This window comes from Camelus dromedarius, chromosome 36, assembly GCF_036321535.1.
Source record: "Camelus dromedarius isolate mCamDro1 chromosome 36, mCamDro1.pat, whole genome shotgun sequence".
Lineage (NCBI taxonomy): Eukaryota > Metazoa > Chordata > Mammalia > Artiodactyla > Camelidae > Camelus > Camelus dromedarius.
The window spans coordinates 10,345,251-10,360,675 of NC_087471.1; positions in this window are offsets into that span (position 1 = coordinate 10,345,251).

A 15,425-nucleotide genomic window follows, 5' to 3' on the forward strand; every position below is an offset into this window, starting at 1 on the left:
TCCCAGCTGTCCCCACGCCCCACAGAGGAAAGGTGACTTGGCCTGGGGTTTAGTCGTGCTTACCAGGTAATGAACAAGTAAGCCTGCAGAACCAAAAAAGCAGAGAAAGGCTCGATTAATTTATATTAGAAAGGTCTCAAGAAACTAAAAGAGAACAAAAATAATTGGGAAGTTGAAAGCGAGGGAAAAGAGAACAGTGAATAGCACTGGCAGAGATCCAGAGAGAAAACTATTGAGAGGTTTCTAGGAAAATCTGGAGGGCAAAGTCAACGAAGATCTGTTGGATGTTGTGCTGTGAAATAACCTCCTTGGGGCCTTTTAGGGAAGTTTGAGTTCAGATTTGGCTTTTGAAAAATTATTTTTAAAATATCAGAACGGTGTTTCTTTGTGTGTGACAGCATGCTGAGAAGTGCCACCAGGCAGCCCAGGTGTATTTGGGTTACACACGAATTGCCTGTGCACCCAGTGTGTCCTGAGCTAAATGCTCGGTAACATACGTGAAAAGAAGAAAGTAGGTGTTTTTAGGAGGCACAGGCAGGGGAACACCCGCTCTAGAAAAACTATGATCAACTTTTAAAAAGTGCGAAAGATAGTTTTTAAGAGGAAAGTCAAGGAGGGTTTTTTTTCTCTCTCTTTTTTTTTTCATTCAGATCTTCAATCAAGGTACAATGAAGCTTAGAACCTCACAGGTGCAATCAAATTTTGGGATATCCCCCTACTTACTGGTTATGTAATTCGGGATAAATTAAGTAGTGCCCCAAAGCCTCCATTTGTTCATCTGAAAAAGGAAATAAAGCTGGCCCCAAGTTCTACATGAGAGCACGCATTTGAAAATGCCTGGCACACAGTAGGTTCTCAGGGCAGTCCTGCCCCTCTTCCAACCATTCCTAATCCAACTTCTTCTGTAGGATGGCCAATCTGCTGAAACACATGGGAATCAGCGATGAGAGACACATTCTTAGCTTCTCAGAAATACGGAGAAAGCATTTGTACTGATGTCTTGGTTGGGGGTCGGGGGGAGCACTGTCTTTCCAACTGTTTCTCTTGCCAAGTAACCAAGAGTCTGCAAAAAGCTGGAATGTGGTCTTGCCTCCCTGGGAGAGGAAAGCTAGTCCTCGCACCAGGAAAGGGAAGATCTTGGTTCAGTCAACAACCTAATGTGGGTGCTGGAAAAACACTCCTTCCTCGCCCAGGGGCTTGCCGGCTACCTCTCACCTGGGCAGGTGGTGGTGCGTGGCAAAGCCTTCCACTCCAGGAGTGTGTTGATAGATTCATGGAAATTCAGAGAATGAAAGCAACTGGAATGTTACAAGAAACTGATCTACAAGACCAGAGCAATAAATCTGAGTGTAGTGTGTGTCATTCTGGCAAACACGGCCAGGGGTGGATGGAAAGAGATGGGGAGGTGGTCAGGGACGTAGCAGAATGTTCCAGCATCTGTCAACAAGGGCGCGTGTTGCCAGGAACTTGTTTGGGATGTGAAGAGGCCCTATTGGGTTCTGAGAGCATCCAGCCCAGTTCTGGGAAGGTTTGTAGACGCTCCTGGCCCTCTTCTCCCCGAGAACCAAAGCTCCACTGAAGGGCAGGGCAAGCACCCCCCTGGGGAGTGCTCTAGCTTGGGGCCAGGTGACCTGGATGCTGTCTCACGGGGTGGGGGGTGGGGACTCCGGGACTTCACACAACATCTCTGGACTTCTCATTTCTTCTCCAAAAAGTGAGGAGGCCAGATAAGGTGATCCCTACAGAGCCTGCAAGTCTTCAAAATCTGTGATTCTGCAGAAAGCCAGTAGCGTCCAGAGTAGTCGATGGCTGTCCCTCCCCGCCTCACCCCTCCCCTTAGAGGATGCACACGTGGCCACACGGGTCTGATTCACCCCTGCTCTCAACTCTGCAGAGAGCTGTGACGACTAAGAGCTGACCAGGTCAAGGGGAGGTCCCCACATCCACAAAGAGAGACACGGAACCAACCCTTTCCCTGTCTAGCTTTCAGCTAGTCCATTCACCTCTCTGGACCTTAGCTTTTTCATCCTTTTTCTTCAGTAAGATACAAGAGAAGTCCCTGCCAATTTCACAGGCTTGCCTGTGGAAGATGCCACAAAGCTGGTGACAGGGTGGGGGGAGCTTTGTCGATGCCCGAGCGGTAGTTCTCACATCTGGTTGATGTCAGCATCCACCCAGAGCCCCCTCAGGGGTCCCTACTGAACTGGCCCATTTCTAATGTTCCCCACAGGATTCTAATGTACAGTCAGGGAAGAGAAACACTTCTCTCCAACTCTGGGTAAATACAGGGGCTGCTTTTGCCAATAAAGATGAAAAATGCAGTCAGACAATTATTTTGTTTCTATAAAACTAACGACCAGTTTGACCCATTTCTGTGCGAACTTGAACACTGTCCTACGTCATAACTGCGTGACCCCATACGGTGCTCTCCAGGGCTTCCTAATGCTTCAGATTCTTGTGGAAATGAGGAAATAAACAAACAGAAAAAAATGTAAAACCTTAAATTAATCTCTATAACCTTGGTTCCCCATCCGCTCCATGAAACTGAGTGCAGCCTCTGAGTAGGGGACCGGTATGAGCCATCGCTCCAGGTGCTTCTGAAGCACAGCCAAGTTGGAGGGTCTCTGTTAACACCTTCCAGATGGGCACATCCCGGATGTGCCAAGAAAGAGGGCCTCCTGGAAGGGAAACGGATCTGCGACCTTGAGCCTTGGGTTCCGCTTACCGGGCCTCCATGTTCCCACCTGTTAAGCGGGGACCTGTAAATGGTGCCCATCCCCTGTGCCTCTGGACGCCGCGTATCCTAGGAAGGAGTGTAGTTGGAGGAAGGTTGAGCCAGCTACTCTCATGTCCAGGGCCCCAGGTTGAGCCGGGCCCTCAGCGCAGCGTGGACAGAGCTCTGCATGAAGACGGGGAGGCTGGACTTCTAAACCAGCTCAGCCACTCCCTAGCTGCGTGGGCAGGCGTGTTACTTAACTGCTCGGTGCCTCACATACAATGCAAGTTGCTGCGCTTTCCCCAGACAGGTCTACGAAGATTCCAGTGCAGATGAAAGGATGGGCCTGAAGGGCTACCATGCTCCCATGCTCTTAGGTAGGCACTTTGCATCTCTTTTTCGCAAATGACAGCTCTCAGCTGTCACCCCCTTAGGGATTGCTTCAGCAGAAGACAGCCTTGCCCCAGGCCGCACCTGCGCAAGACAGCGCACAACCAGTGACAAATCCATGCCCGGCTGCAGAGGCCTGGCCGTCTCGCCCCACATGGGAAGTGCGCTGAAGGGCTGTCCCGCCCCCAGGACACCCTGTAAAACTGGCTGAGTCTCCACCGAGAGAGAACACGGCAGCCTGCCTTCTCCAACCGGTCCGGCTTCCTTCTCTCCCCTCCACGCGGACCGGTCCCCAGGGGCTCCCCTGATAAACGTCGGCCCCCTAACCTCCCCCTCAGGGGCGGCTCCCTGGGGAACCCGATCTCCGACAGCTGAGAGCATGCTCTTATAGTTGTTGCTGCTCCTGGTTTTATTAAAATTACAGTAAGTGTGCATAACATAAAATTTACCATCCTCACCGTTTTTATGTGTACAGTTCTGTGACATGAAGGACGTTCACATTTCATGCTTACTGTCACCACCATCCATCCCAGAACTCTTCATCTTACAAAACTGAAACAAACTCTCTTCCCGTTAAAACTAACGCCCCACTTCCTCCCCGCCCCCCCACCCCCAGCCCCTGGCAACCTGTCTCTACGAATCTGACTACGCTGGGAATCCAGTGTAAGTAACGAAATCATACAATAGTTCTCCCGCGGTGACTGGCTTATTTCACTTAGCGTGCTGTCCTCCGGTGCGTCCATGCTGCAGCAGGAGCCAGAGCTTCCTTGCAGGTACGTAGACACCACATTTCCTTTATTCATTCATCCATTGATAGACACTGGAGTTGCTTCCAACTTTTGGCTATTATGAAAAAGGCTGCTATGAACATGGGTGTAGATATTTCGAGGCTCTTTTTGAGACCCTACTTTCAGTTCCTTCGGGTGTATGCCCAGGGCCGAAATTGCTGGATTGTGTGCTAATCCTGTGTTTAATTTTTTGAGGAACCACCACACTGCCTTCCACAGTGGCCGCACCATTTTGCATTTCCACCAACAGTACACAGGGGTCCCAGCGCTCCGCATCCTCCCCCACACTTGTGATGTTCTGGGGTTTCTTGGAGAGCAGCCATCCTCATGGCCACCCTTGTTTTTCAGTGTAGCTTCCCAGGCCCCTCCTAGATGGGCTTTGTTTTCTAAGTCCCCAGACAGGCTTGACACACAAACAGGTCTGAGAACCACAGCTCCGAGTTCCAGCAGCCACAGAGTCCCGTGCTGGCACGGATTGGATGAGCATTTCCGAGCTTTTAAGACAAACATCACAAGAAATGGTGGGACAGGCCTGGGACTGTAACATCCAGAGCCCTGGGTCCCCTGTCTCCTTTGAAGCGGCCTCCACGTCTTTGCCGGTAAAATGGGAGCTTTGAACCAGAAAAGCAACTAGAGCCGCCTGACTTTGCTGTCTCCAACTCTTGCACTGGCTGTGAGACTCGGCTTGGAGCTCGTTTACAGTCGTTTCTGCTGAGCACAGACAGACACCGCACACGCAGGGGAGTCGGGCATGACCTTCCACCTTCTCAGGGTTTTGCTTCCTCAATGCCGCACGTGCCTCCCCTAGAGACACCCCCCACTCCCCGCCCAGCACCCTGCAAGGGTCTCCACCTCGCGGCTTTCCCACCACACTTCGCAGAGCTAGGAGGGAGCTCCAAGCCCAAGGACACACATCCCACAGGCCTGCGGGGTCAGGGCAGTGAGGCTTCGCCATCCCCACTCCTCCCTGCTCTGCTTCTTTCCAGAGCATGGCCATTCCTGAGCCCAGACAGGAGCCTGCGCCTTAGAATAAAAACCTGGTGGGGTCTTCCCTTCCCTTAGAGAATCCTTGGGTCACCACTCTGATGGGTTCACAACGCTCTTACAGAGAAGGGGGAGTGAGATTGGAACCCACACATGGACACTACCCACACCTACTCCATGTAAAAGCCGCCTTCAGCCTCCCCACCCCCTTTGGCTGACCAGGCTACTTCGACTGCGGCAGTTAGGGTATCTTTCTTAAGCACTTAGGCATCTCTCAGGCACCTGCTCTGGTGCTAGGACTATGCTGGATCCAGGAGGGAGCACCACAAGCAGTAGTAATGCTGGGATGTTGACTTGTAAGTCCTCAGGGTCAAGCACTTTGCCTGGGAAAGACCTTGTAGCCGTGGGGACCACTAGGCTGTGGTCTTGCCCTGATCAAGAACCTGCCCCATCGGGACGGAGGACTGGATTGCTGCCCCTGCCTCCCAGAGAGCTCAGTCCCTCTCGTGAAGGCTCACAAATACCTATTTAAACAGCTTTTTGAGATTCTGCTGGGGTCGCTTTCTCACCGTGCCCCTGGCTACAGGAAGATCTCACAAGTCTGGTAGATGGGCAAGTCAAGCCCTTATGGACATGATTCTTGTTGGAAAATGATACAGAGTGCAGCAAACACTGATTGGGTGACCATGTGTTTCATGAGCCTCTTCCTAGCCACAGGGGTTGAATATTGACTAGTCTAAGCCAATCACACAATTCCATTTCCTTGTCATAGGACACATGATACAAACTTGGCCAATAAGAGGCTCCTAAAAAGTTTTTTTTTGCTTAATCCATTAAAAGGAATACAAGTCAGGATTCATCTCTTTCTGCTTTAGATTGTTGTCAAATGGATGTGATGCTTGGCACTGCTGCAGCCACCATGTGACCATGAGGAAAAAGCCCAAAGAATTCCAAAGTCTTAACTTGGTCAAGCCATTGAATTAATCAACCCTGAAACCATCCTACTCTGGACTTCTTATTAGATGAGACAACAAAACCCATATCTGAAAGCTGCTTTTAGCTGGAAATTCTGTCTCTTGCAGCCAGAAGCATTAACTTGCAACAGTGGCCCAACATGCAGCTTTGACCAAAGGGTCCTGGAGACACAGGGTAGCATTAACCAGGGTACAAAATAAACTTGCATCGTCCACTTCTAGAATAGTGAAATGCCCCAGGAACAACAATGGCCCACAAGATGAACCCAGCAGCCATCCTGCCATATGACGGTTGAGGAAATTATGGCTTAGGGAACTCACAAGAACAAGACTCCATAGTTCTTTGTATTTCACAAATTGCTTTTATATAGATCATCACACTTAATCTTTACAAAAATTACTATTATTATCCCCATTTTATAGGTAAGGTAAAGCTGATGGGGGGTATTAAGCTATTAATAACAATATTGTGTTTTATAGTTTATAAAGTGCTTTGCACATCATAGTTTGTCTAATTACTACCTTTAAATCTAACCTGTGAGGGGGAAGTTTATAAATGAAGAGGCAGGCTCATAAGGGTCGACGCACTTGGCCAACCTCCACTAAGCTCCAGGGCTGTTCTTCCTACATCAGTGGTTCTCACGGTGCAGTCCCCGGACCAGCAGGCAGCCTCAGCGTCACCAGAGAACTTCCTAAAAATGCAAATTATCGGGCTCCACCCAGACTCACCGAATCAGAAACTCCAGGGTGGAGCCCAGCAACCTCTTTTCCTAAGACGTCCGGGTGATTCTGCTGCATGATCACATGTAAGAAGCATTTATTTTGCACCACAGCTGTCTCTTGTGACTTGTCCAGAGTTGCCCTGCCCAGTGAACCAGAGGTCTCGGTCAAGGGCCGAGTGTTCTTTCTAATACAGAAAACTGAGGCTAATCTAGGAAAAGGAATACAGACCTCGAACCATAAAGATAAAAGCTAAGATCACAGCTGTTGACCTAAGACTGTAAAATTATGAAGCATACACTGCGCTGTCAGGAGAAGATTGCCCTCCAGCCTTGAAGGAAATTATCTTAGGATCAACAAGCAGAGAGAATACTGTTGTATACATCACACCGTCGGCTGACAGAACTTAGAATCCCAACTAGCGGGACGGCCACCAATGTATACCCACCCAGAAGAGCTGAACGCTCTTCAGAAACTGACCTATAATTTGCAGTGGAGAAGAGATTAGTGTGGGGAACCCACGATGCACCAGCCATGCACAAACCTGATGTCATCTAAGCTCAGTCTTGCCTGGTACGTAGAATCCTGCTACGTTATCCTTCAAGAACCTGGGGCTCAGAAAGCTTAAACAGCTCGCCCAAGATATGCTCGGCTAATGAGTGGGGAAATCACTACTCAAATAAAGATCTGATGCTGGGCATTGGTGGTTCAGTGGTAGAATTCTCGCCTGCCAAATAGAGATCTGGTTTTCTCCAAACTCTGGATTCTTTTGGCTGCTTCACTTAGCTATTGATTGTGTTGCTTCCGGGAGAAAACCTTTCAGAGCAGCCCGCAGCCAATGCCAGTATCTCCTCTGCAGCCTTGAGGCTGGCTAGGTCCCCACCCACGACCCTTGTGTTCCTCTTTGCTTCCGTGCCCCCCACTCTCCTTCGTCCTGGGGGTCAGGGACTGCATCACGCTCATTGCTTTAACCCTCACAGGTGCCCTTCAGTGATTCCTTAAAACACTTTCAGAAATTGGTGCTGGGGGCAGTCCCTGCTCTTTGGGGGATGATAGCATTAAAAGGGGTGATGTCCTTCCAGGGTGACCCCTCGTGCCTCGGACCACTGCTGAACAAAGGAGCCAGGGGTCTGAGCCAGATTGAAAATTCTTTGTGTTCCTGTGTGGTTGGGTTGTATCAGCCCAGCACCTTCTGCAAACCGCAGGGTGGTTGCTCAAGAGATACTGTTGACAGATTGATTTACTGACTAATTTATATGACATGCTTATCCAGTGATGTAGGTATCTTGGAGGGAGTTCAGAGGAAAATAACCAAGATGATTAAAGGATTGGAAAATGTGCTTTACAGGGAAAGGTTATAGCGACGGGGGTTATTTAACTTGGAGCTGAGAAGCTGCTGAGCCCCGCGCACAGGCCATCTCCCTGGAAGGGAGCGATGGCTGATCTCGTCAAACCCAGTCCCTTTCCACCCGGGAGCCAGGGCGCAGGGAGCAGGGGTACCACACAGCCAGCCAGCGCAGGCCTGGGCATCGTGGCTGCTGGTAGCAATGCTCTCTCCACAACACCGTGTCTCCCCCTCCAGTGCACACATCCACCCACACGCACAAATGCATACCTACAGGCGCACACACCCACACCCACAGACGTGCACATCGGCACCCGGGTGCTGAGCACGGCAACCAGCTCTTCTCTTCCCCCAGTTAGACCAGGAGAGCAGGCCCGCCCACAGTTACCGTAACTGATAAGAGGGATGCTGGATGCTGTGGCTGCATCTCAGACAGCACACGAAGGCTGAGCTTCTCAGGAGGCTGCCCCGAGCAGTAGGTGTGCGCCGGCTGAGGGGGGACCAGATGTCCTCCCAGGGCCTCCTCCATGGTCACACGGCCGGGAGGAGATGGCTTTGCCCTTTCCTGTGCTATGGAGCGGACTTCCCTCTGAAGGGAGGGAGGCTGCAGTGGGGGTGCGGGAAGGTACAGACCCGGGCACAGGGACAACGGTGGCAATCATGCCGGACTTGGCCCTCACTGGCCAAGTGGCCTCTGTGAACCGCCCTCCTCCTTCGGGCCTTGGTCTCTTTGTCGGTTCCCCTGGGACAGGAAGATGGCACTTGCCCAGGGATGATTGTGAAAAGAGCAACGAGGAGGAAAGAGGGTTGAGGAAGACCCGGGTTGAGCTTTGTGGCCTTTCCGGAACTCAATTTCTCGGGCGCCTCCTTTTCTTCTATAGAGATGGGCAGTGATGCCAGCCTTGAAGTCAGTAGAGGAAATTCAAAGAGGCGATGCCTAGGACCCCAGCCCACTCCTCGCCACTCTCCCTGTCGCCCTGGATCTTGATCCTCCGAGAAGCAAACGTGCTCCGTCCCCACACAGGAGTTCTCACCCTGCAGGAGTTCTCACCCCCTACTCCAGGAGCCACAGGAGGGTCTGCGGGAGGGATGGCTCCCTCTCTGGCCCCAGCGACTGCATTGTTCCCCCTCCAGGTCCAGGTGAGAGAACCAGACAGGCTATGATACTAACGTCCCGTAAATCAACGAGCAGGAGCCTGCATCTCAGCAGCGCCGTGTTTAAACATGACCTACCACCACGCAGCCCCGCAGGCAGCGGGGAAGAGACCTGGTCTTGCATCACACGAGCATCCTGCTCAAGATGTCCCTCCCGGAGTCTCAGGTGGGAGCGCCTCCCCGTCTCCTGTGACTTCCAGATACTCTATTCACACCAGGTGTGCGTCGCCCAGATACCCTGCCCCTCGGGCAGCCAACCCCGTGGCACACAGACAGCTACCGACTCACCATCCTCCAGGGAGCACAAGGGAAGGCCAGCTCCCCTGAGTCCTCCGAGCCCCAGGGGAATGTCCAGCAGAGGGAAGTCAGGCCAATGTGGGCGCCGCCCCTCTCCCTGCAGCGGTTCAGCCTCCTGGGGCCGCAGGGCTGGCAGCCATCCTCCGGGCAGTCCTCACAGCCACTCTCCTTGGCGCCAGAGCCCAGAGCCCCAGCCCCACAGAGCGGGCACCCTGCCTCCTCCGTCCGAGCAGACAGCCCATTTGTGCTGAGGCCAGACACCCACAGCCTCCCCAGAATGGAGCTGGATTATGACAAACCCAGGGAGGATTAGTGGGAACACCATCTGCAGAGAGAGTAATTAGCTTAGAGGTTTACGCAGATGGTTCCTGGCCCTCTGCCCAAGGGTACACTCTTCAAGGCTGTTAAACACAGCTGGTGGGCTTGCAGGGGAACCCTCTGAGCACCAGGGCACCAGGGCCTCCCCCGGCCCCGGTTCCAGCTGCCTGCGTGCTGGCAGGGGCACCGGCCCACCAAGGGCACCCCACGGAAACGTCAGTCTTGAGTGGGGGACACTAGGGGAAAAGGCAGCTGGCTGGTTGCCGTATCCCTGAATAAGGCAAGAAAGGAAGCAGGATGCCCTCGCCTGAGACGGGAATCAGGTGCACGGAGGCCAGAAAGAACCAGCGGACACCCCGTCCACCAGCTGTCCTCTCCGCCAGCGCTGAGTAACCCGTTTCCCCTCGGAGGACACTCCTTACTGTTTCAGACTAAGTTGATCATTTTGACTTTGTGCTGGCAACACTCTGGGGGAACGATCTGAAGCCTGGAATAATCGAATCTACTCTCTCTGAGGGCAGAAAACAGTTTCTTCTTAGCATATGGTGTTTAGGTGGTGCAGGGTTTCCGACGGGCAGGGACGAACTGTGTGATCTGAAGCCTGGGGGCTTCCTCACTGGAAACTAATCAGGTTGACCAGCCACCTGCGGCCACTATGGGCCTGGGAGAGCCTGGCCATTGGGAGGCGGAGGCTTTGCTGATATGCGGTCAGCGCCCACATGGCTGATCAGTTCTGCAAATAAAACCACTCAAGGTTTGCTTCTGGCTGACAGATACAGCAGTTCAGTCCAAACGATCAGATGTGTGTGAATGCGGGCTGAAGTGGAGATCGCTCTGCTTGTAAAAGTCGCCAGAGAAACAGAGGCAGCAGGATATATAGAGACCCCCAGAAACAGATTTATCACCAAGGGTTGGCTTATGCAGTTCTGGAGGCTGAGAAGCACCACCGTCCGCTGTCTGCAAGCTGGAGCCCCAGGGAGAGCAGTGGTGTAGCTCCAGACCAAGCCCGAAGGCCTGAGAACTGGGAGAGCAGAGGGGGTGAGTCTCGGTCTGAGGGAGCCCCGAGGTCCAAGGGCAGGAGAAGATGGAGGTCGTGGCCGCAACAGAGAGAACAAATCACCTTTCCTCCACCAGACTGTTGGCGCCCCCAACAGATGGACGATGCCCACCCACAGCGGAGAGGGTGGTCTGCCTTCCCCAGTCTACCCACTCAAACACTCATCTCTCCCAGAAACACCCTCATAGACACACCCAGAAAGAGCGTGTTACCGGCTCTCCAGGCATCTCTTAGCCCAGTCAAGTTGACACATAAAATAAACCACCACACTGCATTTTCCGAAGTCATTTTAATAAGTTAGAACAAACCCAAGAGTCCTTGGCTGAGACCCAGATTCTTCATGGAAAGTGCAGAGCATGGGTAACACAAAGAAATGTCAGGCGCCCGAGGTGGGCTCACATCTGATGGCACTGCACAGCGTACAGCATTCATTGGTGTTCAGTCTGAACTTATGAATGCAAGGAGAACCAAACCGCTCACTAGCTCCCCCGACCCCAGAGGAACGTGGGGCATCACTGCAAGTAACGGGAAAATATAATCTGTCCAACGTCCACATTTATGACATGACGGGAGTGAAACAAGTGGCCTCTACATGGAGGGACGTTTGCGCCTGACCCTCAGTATCCCACATATCAATGCATAAGGGATTCAGGACTCAACGTTTCTACTGTACCTGCTGTTTTTCAACTTCCTCCTGAGCCACCATCTCAGATAAACTACCATCAAGGTGTGGAGACAAAAGATAAGCCAGTAAAAGCTAAATATCCATCCCAGAATCTGACAACCCTTCAGGTGGCCCAGGACAGAGCGTGCCAAGTGAGTGTTAGAGATGGAGAGTGCTAGAAAGGCCATCATGATTGGAAAGGTTTCACAAAGGAGGACACCCTTCTTGAAGCCCAAGAAAGAGAGGAAATTCTGACCCCGACAAAGCAGTATATTCATGCATGAATGTACATGTTCTCCTCCAAGTTCACAGCCATGAAGCCATGCCAGAGAAAACGAGAAAAAGGAAAACCAAAAAACAATAGTTAGGTTTACCAAAAAAAAAAAAAAAAAAGACAATTAATAAAAAAGAGAGTGGCTGGGAGACGGATTTTGGCCCTGCCTTCAGCGGGTCCATGTCTGGATGTAAAAGAACGCCAGGAGCAATGACAGCTGCGCAGCATGCAGCCCACAGCCCGACCTGGAATCCCTCTGACTCAATCCCGTGTCTACACCCCGTCTCACCAGCTCACTCCTCTGTCTGCTCCCAGGGCCGCGTCCCTCATCAGCTCTGGGTACCTCTGCACTGTGAGATGAGTATGTGGCTCTCTTCCTCTCTCCCTCCCACCACCTCTTCTCTGCACCCTCAGCAGGTGCGTCACCCTCCCCATCCCTTCGCCCACCCACCAGCTCCAGATCGATGCTCTGCGCCAGCCTAGCAGCCACAGAGCAGAACACCCGCCACTCTCTTGCCAACCAGTCCAGCCACCTCCTTCCTCGATTCTCCCACCTCCAGGGGTTAGAAGCTGGAGGAATTCACTCATTGCTGTGGATGAATCTGAACCCAGGTCACTGTCTCCACTTGACATCTGACCAGGATAATAGGAGCCGGGCTCTTCGTTCACGGGTTAAAATTATTCCTCTGCCACCTGTTCCACCCCACCCCCTACCCAGTCTGACCTCTCTGCCACACTCCCCTCTGCAAAAGAGCCCCTCGGAGAAACTTTAGACCCTGACTGAGCCCACCCCACCCCCGTGTGGTAGCGGCTTTGACTGAACCGTTGGGGGCGGGGGACGCAGGGCTACCCTTGTATCCATCACCGTCCCGCTCTTGACAGCTGCTTTTCCAAACCTCTGCTTACCCCACCGTCCAAACTCCATCCCTGCCCCCTTGCCCTGTGTGACATCGTCGGTGCCCCACTGCTATACCGTGAAGACCGGGCTGGGGTCACTCTCTTCTCAGAGAAGTGGTTAAACAGGCTCCCGCCCCATCCCATGTGGAGGGGAAACTCAGCACCTCTCCCCACATCTCTGGAGGGATTCATCGCATTGCGCCCGAGTCTCCTTTACTGCTGTTGAATTCCCAGTCTCGCCGAGTGGCTTGCTGCTTGGCTCTGCCCCACGGTGATTGTGATTTCTTCGCAACCAGACCATCGTGCATAACAGACGCCTGTGACCTTGGGGGAGAGAAAGACAGTCGGGGTTCCATGCAGCCCAGCGAGGCAGAACGTTCGAAAGTGACTCCGACACGCCCCTTGGTCCTCATCCTCCTCCCCCACTGAGGACTCTTCATGGTGGGCTCCCCCCAGACCCCAGCCTCCTCCATCGTGCCCTCTGCCCCAACCTCCTGGAGCCCCTGGATCCCTCACCTCTCCCGCCACCGAGGCCCTGGTGCTCCCCTCTCCCCCAGTTGAGGAGCGCTCATCCCAGGCAGGAAGGCTCTGCTGCTGCGGCAGGTGGGGCGACTGTCCTCTCCCTTCCCTGCCAATGGAGCCCCGCTCTTTGGGGTTGAATATTGAATGTCCAGCCACTTCCTGTGCAGAGCCCTTAACCATCACGTGGTCTTCTGTCCTCTGCTCCAGTAGCCCCCCAGGGCCATGTTTCTGCAGACCAAGAGGTTTATTAAAAGCTATTTTAAAATAGCTCTTAATATTTTAAAATGTAATATTAAAATTTTTTAAAATTCCTCCCCCAGAGGAATTGTCCCTCTGGCTCTAAGGCTGACCTCCACACTTCTCTTTCCCATATTGAAATTAGTGTCATGGGGTGTGATGGCCCTTCTCAACCTTCCATCATGACCCCTCGTCCCACCTCACCAATGTCTGTCTCGTCAACCACCACTTCCCCTGATTCAGGAGGGCCCCCAACCCCCAACCTACCAGCCCGCCTAACCTAGCAGACCCCATTCTCTCTCTCTGCACTGACCCTCAGTCCCCAGTTAGTCCCACTCTGTCTCTGGCAGAGTCATTCTCTCCAGGAAGTTTTCCCCGTCTGGACCGGGGTCCCCTCCTTTCCTCCCTCACCACCCCCGAGCACCCCTCATCACTTTCAGATGGCACCGTTAGTGACTTGGTTGGCTCCTGCCCGAGACTGGGAGCATCTTGAGTGCTCATTCATCTGGCAAATCCGTACATGGTGCCTGCCCCATGCCAGGCACTGTTCTAGGCTCAGGGTCCCCACAGCGAGCAAAGACCCTGCTGTCATGGAGATCACATTCCTGTGGGAGGAGACAAACACAGTGTAAATAAGTATGTGTCAGGCGGTCACAGGTGCAGTGAAGGACACTGAAGCAGGACGGAAGGGTAGGGAGAGGAGGGGTGGCCATTTTGGAGGCGAGGTCAGAGGAAGCATCTCTGAGGATGTGACCTGTGGGCAAGGCTTGAGTGAAGTGAGCTGGCCAAGCAGGCACCTGGGAGAAGAGCCTCCCAGATGGGGACAAGAAAAGGTGCAAAGACCCTGAGAAGGAGCATGCTCCGAGGCCCAGGAAGTCCAGCCGTGCAGACAAAACCAGAGTGAGCGCCGGTGCCAGGAGATGGGGTGGGAGAGGAAGGCGGGGCCATGTCAGAGCAGACTTTGCAGGCTGTCTCTCTATCTCATGCTTTTAGCAGAATGACCACTCTTACGTGCTCCATTAACATTCTTTGAGTGAATGAACGAATGAATGAATGCTGAGAAACATGCTAAGGTTTGCTGTGTCCTAAAAGTGACCTTTCTCAACTGTGTATCCGCCCCACCCCTCCCAGGGTCCTCCCCCAGGGGCACGAAGGGTTCCCACCATCTAACCAGCTACATGATCATGAAGGCTAAATCTGCCTTCCAAGAAAGACCCACAAGAGGGAAGACTCTTGGTTTGTCAAGAGATTTGTCCTTGATGGAGCTCCTTTTACGTTCATGAGCAGACGTCCTGCTCCCCCTAGCCTTGAAAAAGTCTCCCAAGATGACCGCCCCACTGTCCCTTTCTCAGGGCCCTGCCAGGAAGTAAGACGTGCAGCTCACACTGGTGACCAGGAGACACATCCTGCAACCGAAACGCCCCCACATCCTGGCTCTGGCAAATCGCTTTACTTCTGTGAACAAGAACCCCTCGCTGCCTGGTGCATCTCATGACCTGATCTGACCCAACGAAAGGCTCAGAAATTAGTCTCTATAGCACTGAGAGATTGAGTGTAGCGACACGTAACTCTAAACCCAAATAACAGTGGCTTAAAGAAGGGGTGGGTGGCTTCTCGTCTCACGTCACAAAAAGTTTTGCGGTCAGTAGTTAGTGACTGGCCAGCAGATCTTGGCTGTCGTCAGGGTGGGATTTCCATTCATGTGCTTGCAATATGGCTGCTGGTGTTCCAGCAGTCATCTCTGCATTCCAGACTGGCAGAAAGAAAGGCACAAAGGGCAAATGGACTTTTTAAAGCCTGGAAAACCTACGTAGGAGCCATGTCACATGAGCACTCCAATCTGCAAGGGAGGCAGGGAAATGTTTTTCAGCTGTGTACATTTCTGCCCCTGGGAAAACTGGAATTCAGGAGAATAAATACCAGACAGACCACAAAGAGTATCTGCCAGGATCCACTCTCCTGAGCTACCTTTCAACCATAAACACCTTCTTTGCATTCATGTCCATGTCCACTAAGGGTGGTGTCCTCCTTTCTATTGTGAGTGGATGTGGTCCTTGTGGCCCAAAGCTCTAAGAACTAAAAGTCAA